This window comes from Marmota marmota, unplaced genomic scaffold (genome assembly GCF_001458135.2).
Source record: "Marmota marmota marmota unplaced genomic scaffold, marMar, whole genome shotgun sequence".
NCBI classification, from domain to species: Eukaryota; Metazoa; Chordata; class Mammalia; order Rodentia; family Sciuridae; genus Marmota; species Marmota marmota.
This window is the reverse complement of record NW_025999927.1, coordinates 2,444,282-2,458,181: the sequence shown is the minus strand read 5'-3', so window position 1 is coordinate 2,458,181 and position 13,900 is coordinate 2,444,282.

Genomic DNA, 13,900 nt, shown 5'->3' with positions numbered 1-13,900 from the left:
GTACTGCCTTGCCAAGCATATACTAATGACCACCCAGGTGCAGAGAGGAGGAAGTTGGGGGGCACTCCCCTGTGCCACCACTCTCACCCAGGGCCTGAGAACTGGGGGGGGGGAGCCTGGTGTGGGGAGAAGTGCTTGTGGTATTCTGCTACAGAGCTGGGAGCAGCAGCCACGTGCTCCAGACAGCAGCCCAGGGTCAGGGCTACCAAATTAACTCCTAACCCGGGAGCTGTTCTATAAAAAGTGAGTCCTTCCCTCAACCTCCCCTCACCTGTTCCTACACCTGGCATTGACGAGCTCTGGGAAGACAGGCCAATTCTGTGCAGAGTCCCAGAAGGAAGCTGGTCCCTGCCAGCGGGAGCCCTCCTTAGAACGGAATTCTTTAACTTGCCTCCTGATCCTTCTCCCTCTGCAGTGGCAGCACCTGATGCCAAATAAGGCCACAATTTCATGGGTGACCCTGAGTTCTAAAATGCAATGTTTAGTAACCTTCAAGGGTTGCTTTTGGAACCTATAGCAGAGCAATAAGCCACTCAAACATGCATGCCTTCATTTCACATGTCCTTCTCACCCTGGGTATTGAGATGGTGTCTATCTTACATCCAGCATGCACTGCAGAAGCTCTTTCCAGAAGCTCTTTATCCTCACAACAGACTCCATGCACCCTGAGGGGCCAACCAGGGACGTCCAACACAAATGCTCCAGGGCCTGTCATCACCTGGATCCTCCCTGCACAAGCCATCTTGGCTGCTGGCAACGCAGCACATTCCACTGTGGGAAGAAGCAATGAGGTTTCCTTTTCCTTCTGAGCCTAGAGAATATGGAGATTCCTCAAAAATCAGAGCACACTGTGAGGTCTTAAAAGTAAGACATTGGCCTGTCCCACCTCCCTTAATCAGACCTCCCACTCCTAAACTGTTGTCGTCAATTGAGTGGAAAATGAACGTGGCACCTCCAATACAAAGGATAGGATCAATACCCTCATTTGTGGACCAGGCACTGAAATCAATACTTGGCTGCCAGGCTCTGCAAGCCCCCTGAGAGTTACTTCCATTTGTCCTCTGGTTTCTTATTTCTCCTTCAATTTTTATTTAAGCTTTAAGAATTAAAACAGCAAGGTTTCTTTCAATTCCTACTAAAGAGAATCTGGACCACGTGCCCAGAGCTCAATCACGACATTGTAGGCAAACCCAAAGGCAGGTCAGTCCTTCATCTCTGACAACGCAATGCGCTTTGGCTTCAGTATCCTCTTCCTTGCCCTTATGGGAAACTCTTAATTAAGCAATGAAAGGGAATCTAGGGAATCTGCCATCTTGTCTACCACTGTAGAAGGATTCCTAAAAAATGAAAGAAGTCTTACGTCTTCAACCCACAGTCCCAAGCAAACAGAACCAGGAAGAAACATGTGAGTGCATTCACACAAACACAGCCCCTCTAACAGCTGGTCTGTGGGCATCACTGCCCTGTATGGGCTCTGCTTGCAGCTGGAGAAGAGGGAAGAATCAGGGAAGGCTGCGTCTAAGGGGGGAGCCCCGTGCATGTGAGCATCACCCGAGCATGCATACACACCTAGAGCAATGGGTCCATGTTTTTTCTGGCACTCATCAACAGGTTTCTCCTAGCTGGTTATTTGATATACATCATTGTATAGAAATCTCAGAGAATATATGGAAAGTTGAAAATTGACTTCTGGTTCAATAAGTGGCCAATGAACCAGAGGTGTTTAACCTTGCTGTGCCAAAACCCCGATAAAGGAAGCAAACAAAAGATCTCAAAGTTATTCTCAAAATGAACAGAAGAGGCGAGAACTGCAGATGGAAGGGTGGATTTATGTTTGGAATCAGGAAGGAGGATGGATGACAGAAGATGGAGTGAGTCGCACCTCAGACTTTTGGGGGAAGATGTCCAATGAGGCCCCAGCATGCCCAGACTCGTCAGAGCAGGTACCGCAGCAGGGGCAAGAGGCCAGTGTCTGTGCCACTCTTGACTTTTCCTGGTCCCCACCTCATGACAGCTGGCTTCCTGAAGGTTCCCAGGGCAGAAGTACCCTCCCAGAAAGGATGCATGAATTCTTCCCTGAAGAAAGAGAGTGGGCTCTTCTGGGGACAAAGAAATGATCTATTGCCATTTAACAGCCCCCCAAAGAAAAGCTGAGCTCCCTGCCCTGTCACCCCAGCTGATCCCAAGTGGAAGCCCACCCATAGAGATGCGTCACCAAACACACAGGGCCTCCAGCAGTTTCTCAGTGTCTCAGTCTTACAGAGGAATGGACCTTTAAAGGCATTTGAAGAAAGCCTTAACCAAAAAGGAGAAAATCTAAAATAGCATCATAGAAAAAGTATCTCAGAAAAAAAACAGAGACAGCACAGGCAAAAGAAAAAACAACAAAATAAATTACAACGAATGCTCAGAGAAATAAGAAAAGATATTGTGCCCATAAGATAAGAACAGATTGCTTGAGAAAAGGAGCAATCAGAGAGAGAGGGAAAAACAGAAAACAAAAAACTGTTAAAACTAAACCACGGTTATAGAAACTCCTGCCATTGGGACTTTCCTGCAGCCACATGAAGAGGTGGCCGGTCCCCAAAGCTGGTGGACCCCACTGAAAGGGCCGGGAGCCTCCCACGTCTGCTCTTGGATAGTTTCTGGATTGTGGACTCTGCCGTCTGTGCCAGCTGCTGTGTGCTGGGGATGCGAGGTCACACCAGGGCACCATCCTTCGTCCGGGCTGGGGTTGTGCTGATTTTTCTGATTTGAAGCTGATTCGAGGCTGCTGTGTGTCTTCTTTGGCCTGTAGTTCTAGAACGTGGAAATTCCAGATGCCCACAGAAGCTTCTTGGCCACAGTCTGGAAATATTTTATTTCTGTAATAATGCTACTCATGTTAAAATGAAAGCCATTAGTCATAAGAACACTTCTTTGACACAGTACCTGTGTTATGTGTATTATTATTATTATTATTATTATTATTAGCCTCCTCACCGGAGCCCACGACAGGTGGGGCACTCAAGATGGGGATCCAGCAGCACAGCACAGCCCTAGGGAAACCTGCCCTCCTGCTTCATGAGCAAACATGGGCCCCAGTGGGAATGCAGTGGTGGAGAGTGGGGACTCCTCTTCCGAGGGCAAAGGTGGAAGGTATGATGTTCATGAAGCTCTGGTTCCTGCAGTTTGGGTTCCTTGATTAGTAAGGTGAGAACACGTTAGCTGCACCCAGCATGGTGACAGATCTAGGTGTCCTTGGGCCTGATGCTAATATCATTTGGAATGTCTCTTTAAGAAAACAGTTATAAAATTAGATACACAGTGACTTCTTCAGAATGCAGAAAGAATTCATAACAATGACTAGAGGATAGAATCCAGGTCTCTTTCTTCCAAGATCTCTTTAGGTTACCAACACTTCTCAGTAGCAACCTGTCCTTTCCTTCCCGTCAAACATTCAATGGCTCCCATCAGCTCCCAACAGGTGAGTTCCTGGGCAGGTAAAGTCTGTGATACTTAGTACCTTCACAGTGAATCTGCTTCTAGTCCGCAGCACAGATGTGAACGAGACAGCCCTGCCAGCATCCTCGCCTGAACCTGGGGGCGGCTGCACAGGCCTGCGGCTATGCGGCTGCCCCGCACATGCTCACGAGGGCCCAGGCTTGGTTTAAGCCCTGCTCTCGGGCTGCACCTGGAAACCCACTGATTTTGTCTCTCAGTGGGTGTTTGTGTGATGTGGGTGAGATCATAGAGCAGGGGGTGTCCCGGTCCACCGGCATCCCCTGCCACACAGCACCCTGTGTTCCTGGCATGGAATTCAGGTGATGGGGACATGCAGCAGTCAGGAGACGCAGAGTAGAACAAAGAAGCACACCTGTCCACACCTCAGTAAGAAGGGTTCCCACAGCTGGCTGTCCACAAGTCAGAACCTGCAGTGGACACAGAGAGGAGGCACACCTGACCCGGACGGCCTCGCACAGGCTTTCCTGCTGTGTAACGACGCCCTTGTGTTGGCTGACCCCTGGGGCTGAACAGGTGGGAAAAGGAGGGTCTTGTTTCTTTCTGGCCCTGCTTGCCCATTAGCCGGCCATGATATTGGTGCAGAATGCTGAGGCAGAAGCCAAAGGACGAGCTTGCCTAGCCTCCGGGGCTCCCACCCTCAGAAGAAGCTGTGCCATGTGACAGCAGGGTCTGGAGACTCTGCCCGAGTGAGCGGCTCCTACCCTGCAGTTAAACAGCACCCACGGTAAACGGGAATGGAAAAGCTCCTGCTGATACTCACCTTGTATTACTCAGAATAACATTAAATAACAAATGTAAAAATGGCATAACTTGAGAGAGACAGGCTCTGTGGAGGAAAGGGAAGAGCTTTGTAAGTTAGGATGGTGACAGGACACACTTTGCATTTTTACTTTTCAAATGCTTTGTTTACATCAGTCGATGGGGCACTGTTAAGGCCACAGTCGGGCAGTAGACTGGGACTATTGTAGCATAGCCAAGGATGGGAGGAGAATCACCAGGACACCGTGATTAATGTTGGGCTAATGTTTATTGACTGACTAGCTGATTTATTCTCTTACTTGGGTACTGGATTCCTGTTTCCTGTGGAATATTAGAACTCGGGTCTCACTGAATTTAAATAGGTATTATTTCTTTCATGAAGATTACACCCACTTGCTAAATAAATTATTTCCATATGATGCATAATTACCTGGAAGTTAAAATGACATTTCCAAAGTTAGTTAATAACCTGGGTAGGTTAGGATAGAAATTTCTAAATATAATGTCATCCTACCTTAGCATAAAATCAAGTATGCATAAAAATACTGGAAGAATGCAGATCTTTTCAAGGGTTGAAGTTTTAAATGATTTCTAAGTCCTCACCTCAGCTTCCTGGGCTTAAGTGCTCTCAGGTGACCATATATTCATTGCTTGTATAATCAGACATGAGTTCAGCAACATCTCCACCCTCGTGTCCTCAGTGCTCAGCATTGCAACTACATGATGAGCATCACCTGTCAGTCATGCCAGGAGGCAGAGCTCCACACTTGCACATGTTCACACATCTCTAAAGAGCCAGTCTCTATATGGTGAATCTCCATGTAAACACTCAAAAACTACCATCCCTCCTTGTGCAGTTTCTGGGTGGAAGATCTCCCCTGGATTTTCCTCATAGACTCTTCTCCCTGTACCCCTGTCAATCCACTCTCTACTGACCCTCTCCTTCCTTTGCTCAGAGGAAGTTGCCCCTCTTCACCAGTCGCCCAGGCCCCTGGATGTCTCCCAGACCCCACTCTACTAATTCACCCTCTTTCCTGCACCTTCTTCTCCGCTGCCTCCATCTCTGGGATACTCAACCTCCAGCACCTCAGCAAGATGGCGTTTTTATAAGCATGTAAGCTAAACAATGCAAAGATGGTGCTCCTCCCAGCAAGCCACCCACCATCCCCAGGCCCATCCCTAGAGCCAACTCTGCTCCCTGTTTCCCGACAGATCCGTGCCCTCTCACAAAGAAAAAATATGTATTTTTGTAGAGACACACAGAGTTGGCTTCTGTTTTTCCTGAATAGAATTATATTTTTTTTTCCTAGATAATTTCCTTTGGAGGTTGTTCAATGCCAGTCAATATAAACCACACTGTTTTTTCCTTTCTTTCTTTTCTTTTTTTTTTTACCTGCTGCATAACATCTATGTCCCATTGTTAATTTGAGAATTCTCATATACGATCATGTGAAATATTTCCATTTTTTCCTGATTAATAAAGCTGCACATAATTCTCTGTGTGTGCAATTTTGTGCACATTGTGTTCCTCTAATGTGGTTATTTACACCTTAGTACAGACTATAAAATGGCCATTACATTAGCCAACATAACACAATATACAATTTGATATTTGTCAAACTAATGGCTTTAAAATAGCATCTCATTGTTTTCATTTGTATTTCTCTATGTTGAGCATATTTTCATTTGCTTTATAGCCATTTGTAATTTCTCTTCTATCAATTCTCCACTCTGTTCTTTGGTCATTTATCTTTTGTGATATTTACATTTTCCTCTGATTTTCAGTCACTCAACATATTCTCCACCCAGCGCGAATCTTTTATTATGGACATTGAGAATTCTCTTCTCATCCTTCTCATTTAGCTCCTATTATATCTTTTGCCATTAAGTTTTTTCTTTTTGTAGTTTGAAACACTCCTAAAGTACATCACATGCTCAGAAACCCATTCATGGTCTATGTGTTCAAGTCTTGTCCACACCAAGATTTTTGGCATATCTTCTGTTTTTTTTTCTTCCAGCTATTTCCTATTTATTTTTTAGTAAATAAAAATATTTTTATATCACTGGAATCTGGTTTTGGAAACCAGATTCAAGATGTGAAACTTCTTTACAGGAGCCGAACATTTTCCTAATGCTAAATCCCCACACTTGCATTTGTTTGCCCTGTGTCCCTCTGTTCAGTCCTACAGTAGGACACTCTTACTGTGTGACATGTTCACAGGTGGTGCATGTGGTCTCCCACTTCATCCTGGCCTGCACATACCCCCTCAGACATGTAGACTCTTGTTTGTTTTTCTCTAAAATCATCTCAGCTGTTCTGTACTTACTTCATTTGGGTTTTTAAATTACTGTGCCAATTTCCATGAACAACTAGTTGTCATTTTTCTCATGATGCCCTGCAGGAATGGCACAGGGCTCTGGCCTTTGTCCATATCCCCAAGTATATGCTTTTATCTTTTCATGCACCGTCTTTTCCAAGCCTCAGTAGCTGATTAGTACCTTCTCTTTTAGTCAAGTACTATTATCTTGAAATAGGCTATGTGCCCGCCATTTGGTCAGTCACATTTTGGTCAGTCACAACGAGAGACCCACTTCAAAGCCCATGAGTCGAGTATGCAGGCCTTTTCCTCTTGGTGGTGATTCTTATCAGTTGATTCCCTGCCTCCCTTTATTTATTTCACTTTTCCTTTTAGGCTGCAGATAATAGGGTGCTCGATGGGGCCTCAGCATTTCTGTTCTTGGGGCTTTTCACCCCTTCTCTGGTTTGGGATCAGCTTCCAGCCCTACCTCTCAGGCAGGCAGGGGAGTCACAGATGCGGAGCCCATTCATAGAGGGAGGAAGAAGGCATCCGCACACGGGCCCCTTGCCAGTGGCACAGGAAGAGCTGGCCAAAATCAGGAACAGAATTCAGTGTGCTATTTGAAGAACATTTGCAAGGACAGTCAGAGAACAATTCCTGGGCTGTTTTTCTGACACAAAACCATGAAGTCTCAGGTACGTAAGAGGAAGGAGTTCAAGGGCCTCACCATACAACTGGTTTCTGCAATTAGTGGCGATGTGCTGCATTCCTGATAATCCCCAGGAGGTTTCAAGAATTCTCACTACAAAAAAATGGTACATAAGTGAGGAAATGCTGGTCATTGGCTTGATTCTGCAGCTCCATAGGTACTTGTTTCAAAGCATATACATGGTAAATCTATACAATTTTGACAATTAAAACAGAGGAACAATATTTAAATTTAAAGATTGCTGAAACAAAAATCTCTTTTTCTACAACTGCTCCATGCCCTTGAGGCCAATGACTCGACTGTGGTCCTCTGGGGTGCACAGTGAGCAGAACCTGCTTCACCAGTGTGCTCACTGTGAGCCCTTCTAGGAAGCCCTGCTCCTGGGCCCTGGGCCCATGGGCGAGGCCTGACACCTGCAGCAGGATGGGATAGGAGCCCTGCTGGATGCCGCGGCCCCTTCACGAGTCCCTGCATGAGTCCCTCGAAGTCAGAGAAGCCCCTGGTCACACAAACACGAATGTCTGGGTCCTCGAGTGAGCGAATGACTGCTGTTTGGCTTCTCAATATGGGTGCTTTGCACATAGCTGTTGAGTCTACCTCTCAAAGACAAGGGGTAAATTAGATTTCCAAACCTTGGAGCTGAGGACCAAGCCTGGCAACCTGCCTGTGGTGCGGAGGGCAATCATATGGGGGGACACCAGACAGTCTCTCCCCTCTGGTGACAATACCTCAACATAGATGCCCAGAGGCTGCTTGAGTCTTCCTACACAGGCACAGTCCCTCCTTACACCGCTTTCCCATCCATGTGCAAACACCCAACAGGCAGCAACTGTCCCTGCCGTGTCCTGTGAAGCTCACGTGATGCTGAGCACAAAATAGGGGCTTGAATTCTCACAGATTAGCCATTTGCTTTCCCTGGAGACCACGCTTTATCTCTCCAGTCATACTGACCCAAGAGATGAGGCGTCCACAGGACCTACAAACACCGCTGATGGCAAACAGGAGCCAGGCCTGGGTGGCAGCAGTGTTCACAGAGCACTTCTGGTGAGCAGGCACCCGACGGGCCCTGCTAATGGCAGGACGGGGCACTGGTGGGAAGCTATTTTGTGGCAGTTCAACTTACAAGGTGGTACCCACCGCACAGTTCTGTAGAAGTCACACAGAAGCAGCGCAGGGTCAGGAGTGGGACAGGGCTATTTTTCCCCATAGGTTTGGAACAACTGTGCACATGCTCAGTTTAAGGAGCTTCACAGCATGGTGACTATGAACACTGTCACTCCGAGGGCTGTTCCAAGCCTGGAAGCCTCAACACTCTCAGGCACCCACTCCAGCTCAGGACCCGGGGGCCTACCTGCTCACAGGGCTCCGTGGCTTTGGCTGTGAGTGGTGAGTTGACGTGGCCTGGTTGGTGTGGCCTGGTCAGCGTGGTCCTGCCCACTCAGCCCAGGGCCTGTGGGGCACCCTCACCTGCAGAGCGGCTCCCAGGCACAGGCTGAGGATGGATGCTGAGCCCTCTAGGCCACCTCCTTCCTGGTTTGGAGCCTTGGTTTTCCTCTTGCTCTCCTGCTGATTCTGTTTTTGGTTTGGGTTTGTACCCTGCTTCCCAGAGGCCCGGGAACGCCTCCTCCATGGAGGACTGTGGGGAGCCCCTCTGAAGGATCCAGGCTTTCCATCCTGAAGCAAGAGGCTCTGACCCATCACTACATTTCCTGGTGACTTGGGCATTGTCCCAGCCCAGGAAGCTGAGGGCATGTCTTCAGGAGCTATACTCACCTGTTCCTTTGTAATCCTACCCCTTTGCCCTGTTTGGGACAGAATGTTCCATGGAAGCTCCCTTTGTGTGTCCCCTTCTCTTGCTCTGCCCTTGGGTGTGGCCTTCCTAGATGTCAGTCAACCTGCTGCCAGCAGACATCACTAAGCTAGACTCAACCCCCTGAAACCTGACCCTTTGCCTCATTTGAATGGCTTCTCCTCAATAAAAGGATTCAGCACGTACCCTCTCTCTCTTTCTCTCTTTCTGTGGACCCTTAAGGTCAGAGGAGCCACCACAGGACCCAAAGAAAATGTATCTCTGTCTCTTGTGTGGTTATTTCACGAAGCCCAGTTCACCTGGAGTGACCCTGAGTGTTTTAGTCGTGAGAAACGCGACAGAGGACCCTCTGTTCTTTGCCCCTTGGGGTTGGGGTCCTAGCCCCTGCCTGACACTGTGTTGAAATCTCCCTGCAGTTGGGATCTGAGGAGTCTAAACACAAAGGGAGACCAAGCTTTTATCTGAATCCGTTTTTCCATAAGCCTGTTATTAAATACTCAGCTTTCAGACCTTCTGACAACTCAGCCAGCCAGACCCGGAGAAACAGCTTTCAGATGTTAATCACGATTCTATTTGCCTTTCTGGAACCTTCACAAGCAAATCCTGTGAGATCAGATGAAATTGTCCACAGACATTGCTAGGCACTTTTTCACGTTGAAAAATGTCATATTTTTCACCTCCAGTGAAATAATTACCCCCAACTGACAAGGTTAATGGACATCGCAGGATCTGATCATTTAATTCCAAGATTACAGCTACTAAGACTGCGCTCAGTAGGAAATTACAACAAAGAAAAGCCATTTATAAATGAAAGCTCAGACTTTTGATTAAGTGTGCCTCATTCTCAGGGTCTGCACTCCCGTCCCCTGTCATTAAACTCATCTGTGCCTCGTGATGAACAGTGCTTAGAAGAAGCAATTTGCCACGTCTCATTATCCCCAATGTTGGGAGAAAAGGAAGGCTCTGCAGATAGTGCTGCTGGGCTCTGACCTGTGGGCGGGGGCAAGTGACGCTCTGGGAGCAAGAGTGGGCTCTGCCAGGCCCCTGCAGCCTAGGGCAGTGGGCTGCCTGCTCTGGCCCTGGCTGACCGGGGGAGGCAGGAGGGTTGTGAGGATCCCCCTGCAGGTGGTATTCTCCAGCAGAAGCTCTGGAGGCAGCTGCCCAGGCTAGAAGGAAGGCGCCAGCCCTAGTGTGGGACTGGGAGAGTCCCATGGGCCACTCATGGGCTGTGAGATGTGGCCAAAACCCTGAAATCTCCAGGCCTCCAATCATTGAAATGATCCAAGGCAGGTTGTTCTGAAGGACCAAGTGAGGGTGTAAGAGTGTATCTGCTTACACACTTTTAATCACTCTGTGGATGTTGGATTTATGTCACTGTTGCTGATGAAGGTCTCCCCTGGCAACCACTCAAGGGTTGCTAACAAGCCAGGGATGACCTTCTTTTACTCAGAATTCTCCTGCCTAGAGGGCGGGCTCTGAAGGAAAGACGGCCCCCCTCCCGGGAACAGGGTGCAAGATGAGGAAACGGAGCCAGCCCCACTAGGCAGCCCCACTTGGGCACCCCAGGGTGTGCTCTGGTCCTGCAGACTCCGCTGAGCCGCGTCTGTAAGGGGCGGGAGTAGGGAACGCCAGCACTGGCCACCGTGGAGCTGCCCCTGGAGGAGCCAGAGCACCACAGCCACACTCGCTCACACTCACAGTGCAGGGTGAACACACACTCACAGTGCAGGGTGAACACACACAGTGTAGGGTGAACACACACAGCGAAGGGTGAACACACACACGCAGTGCAGGGTGAACACACACACACAGTGCAGGGTGAACCCACTCAGTGCAGGGTGAACACTCACAGTGCAGGGTGAACACACACACACAGTGCAGGGTGAACATACACTAACACTCACAGTGCAGGGTGAACACACACAGTGTAGGGTGAACACACACTCTCAGTGCAGGGTGAACCTACACACAGCGAAGGGTGAACACACACACGCAGTGCAGGGTGAACACACAGTGCCGGGGTAAACACACACTCACAGTGCAGGGTGAACACACACAGAGGTGGTGAACACACACACGGGGTGGTGAACACTCACACAGTACTGACTGGGCCTGGGCAGTGCAGGGAAGCCTGAGAATGCCGCTGTCCCCAGGCAGAAACCCCTGACGGTGGGCCAGCTCTCCTTACCCACTGCTCCTCCTCCTGGGGAGTCGGTGCCCTCTGTGCTTCAGCTCTGACTGAAGAGAGGGGCATGCTCCTCTTCTCCAACTCCAGGCTCAGGCCAGCAGGGGAGGCAGGCAGCAGGGGTTTGAATGGTAGTTGCCAGGGTCACAGCAGCCTCCCTGCCGGGCTCCTGCCCCCATGGGTTCTAAAGGAGGTGCAGGCTTTTGTTCTGAAGACAGGGGCGGGGCCTGCCCCACCCACCTCCTCTCCCAGCCCCAAGGGAGGACGCCCCAGGGAGAGCTGTACCAGGCTCCACCAAGGCAGAGCTGGGTCCCTGCACATGGTGTGGCTGCAGCCTGAGCCCCGTGTATGCAGCTGGACATATTCAAGTGAGCATGGCTTCGTTAACCTTCTGGTTTCTGCTTGCTATCCGTGGAAAGGGTAATCTATTGGAAGAACTACATCTATCTCTGAAATATTAGTTAGGACTTAACACATTAGGAAGACCCACAATATGATATCCCAAACTCATAAGCTATTAACGATACAAAAGGGTTATCATAATTGAAAATTCTGAAAGTTTATTCATTTACTCTTTTAGTGGATATTTTACCCTAATGTAAAGATTTCTGAATGGGGCTAGAGTGAGGCTCAGCGGTAGAGCTTGCTGGGCTCGAGGCCCTGGTTCTGTCCCCAGCCGCACTAGCTGCCCCCAAAGAAGATGTTGGAAAGGCTGGCGGAAGGCAGGCAGGCTTGGTGTCTTGACAAGGAGATCTGCGGGGAGGGGAGGAAGCAGGCGCCATCACAGCAGGTGCCTCAGCCTGGGCTAAGTCTGTGGCAGGACCAGAAGCTGGGTCGGAGTGTAAGAGAACTCATCGCCCCAGGGAAGTTGCCACTGAGGTCCACTCAGTCATCCACTCCACTGGTTCACGCACATCCCAGGTCTCCTGGGCCTGTCATCAATGGGGACGGCGCCAGACAGCACCAGCCCTGGCTACCCTGAGCACTAAAGGGCAACGGGATGTTAGGGGAAGGGAAGGAGCAGGGCCCCACAGGGAACCGACCTGGGGAGGCAGGAGAGGACCTTGCACAGGGGGGCCCAGAGCTCAGGGACCCAGAGGGTAAGAGGCCTAAAGCCTGGCAGGATCAAGAACGCAGGATGGAAAGGAACCCAGCTCCGGCCTCTGGCTTTCCATGCAAAGTCCCCCAGAGCAAGTGTTCTGCAGGCCCCTGGGAGACAGGAGGGTCCCCCGCCCCCCATGTTCCAAGCTACTCAGGAGAAGTCTCGCACTCAGGACAGCAGCCAAGATGCCACAGTGACACCCACAGGCCCTCAGAGGGCTCAGCCCCTGCTGTGAGCTCTCAGAGCCAGGACCAGGCTTGGCTGGTTACCAGAAGGGAGGTAGGTGGGGGGCTACGGATGCCTGTGTCCCCTCCTTATGGCCAAAGCTGGTGTGGGTAATCCTGGGTGAGTGGAAGGGCTGAGTGCCCCTCCTCTTCTGCCAAAAATGTCCCGTCTGCTGAGGAGTCCGCCCAAAGCGGGCAAGGGTTTGTTCCCCTGGACCTCCAGCACGTCGTATGGAGTTTGGCATGTGGTGGGTATTCAGTGAACATTTGCAGAATAAATCGATAATGTCATAAGTTTGTCTCATAATTTTTAGGTGCTTTAGCATCTGAAACAATGCCGGTATTTGGAAGGCCTTGAGAAACATTTCTTAAATAAGCAAATACTTGTACTCAAGGTGGTCCTCTCCCCCATTCACCTTTAAAATGAGGACGTATTGCGTGTGTGTGCCTGACACAGTGCTGGGAATTGCTCTCTGTGCCTTTTCTTCTTGTCAGCTTTGAAAAGCACGCAGAAAAACACGTGTCCCCACCCCAACATACAACACCTTGGGAGGTCACCTAAAGCAAATCCTTAAAGTGTACTTTTTTTTTCTCCCTCAAACTTTCTAAAGAGAAGAAACATGACTTCTAAATTTTAAAAATGTTGTTTGGAAGTGGAGGTTGGGGGAAGAAGACAGCTATGTGGTCAACTCATGCCGAACTTCATAGATTCCACATTTTTACAAATTGTAACATGAACTTAAAGGCAGATCATTTAACAATGAGAAACCCAGGAGATACGGAGGGGCTGCATAGAAGGCTCTGGAATCTGGGCAGGTCTTTAAGATCCGTGTGAGTCTGGGGAGGGAGAAGATTCTGAAGGCAGATGGCCTCTCTCAGGAGCAGGTGGGAAAGGACCTCAAATGTCAGGAACTTCTGCCAGGGGAGGGCAAGCTCCAAGACAGAAAAGGCATTTCTGGGATCAGCCAGCGGGAGGCAGAGCAGAGTCCTTCTGGGGTGGTTCCTGCAGGGGAACAGCGGGATCCCAGCCCTGCCACTGGATCCTTTATCCTGGGCAACATTTAAATTTTTCAAAGTTTTGACTTCCCAACTTTTGAAATGGACGTGATAATAATCAAAACGTACATGAAGTATTCACCACAGTGCAAGTTACCTCACATGCATAGAAATTCTTAGGCAAAGATGGAACAGAGCAAAGCTTTGCTGAGAAGCACATCCTTCACCTGGATCTTGAGGGACATGAGGGAGTCCCCAGGAGGACATGGAAGACAGTGTCAGAGGGAGTGCCTGCTGAGGGGCAGAGCCTG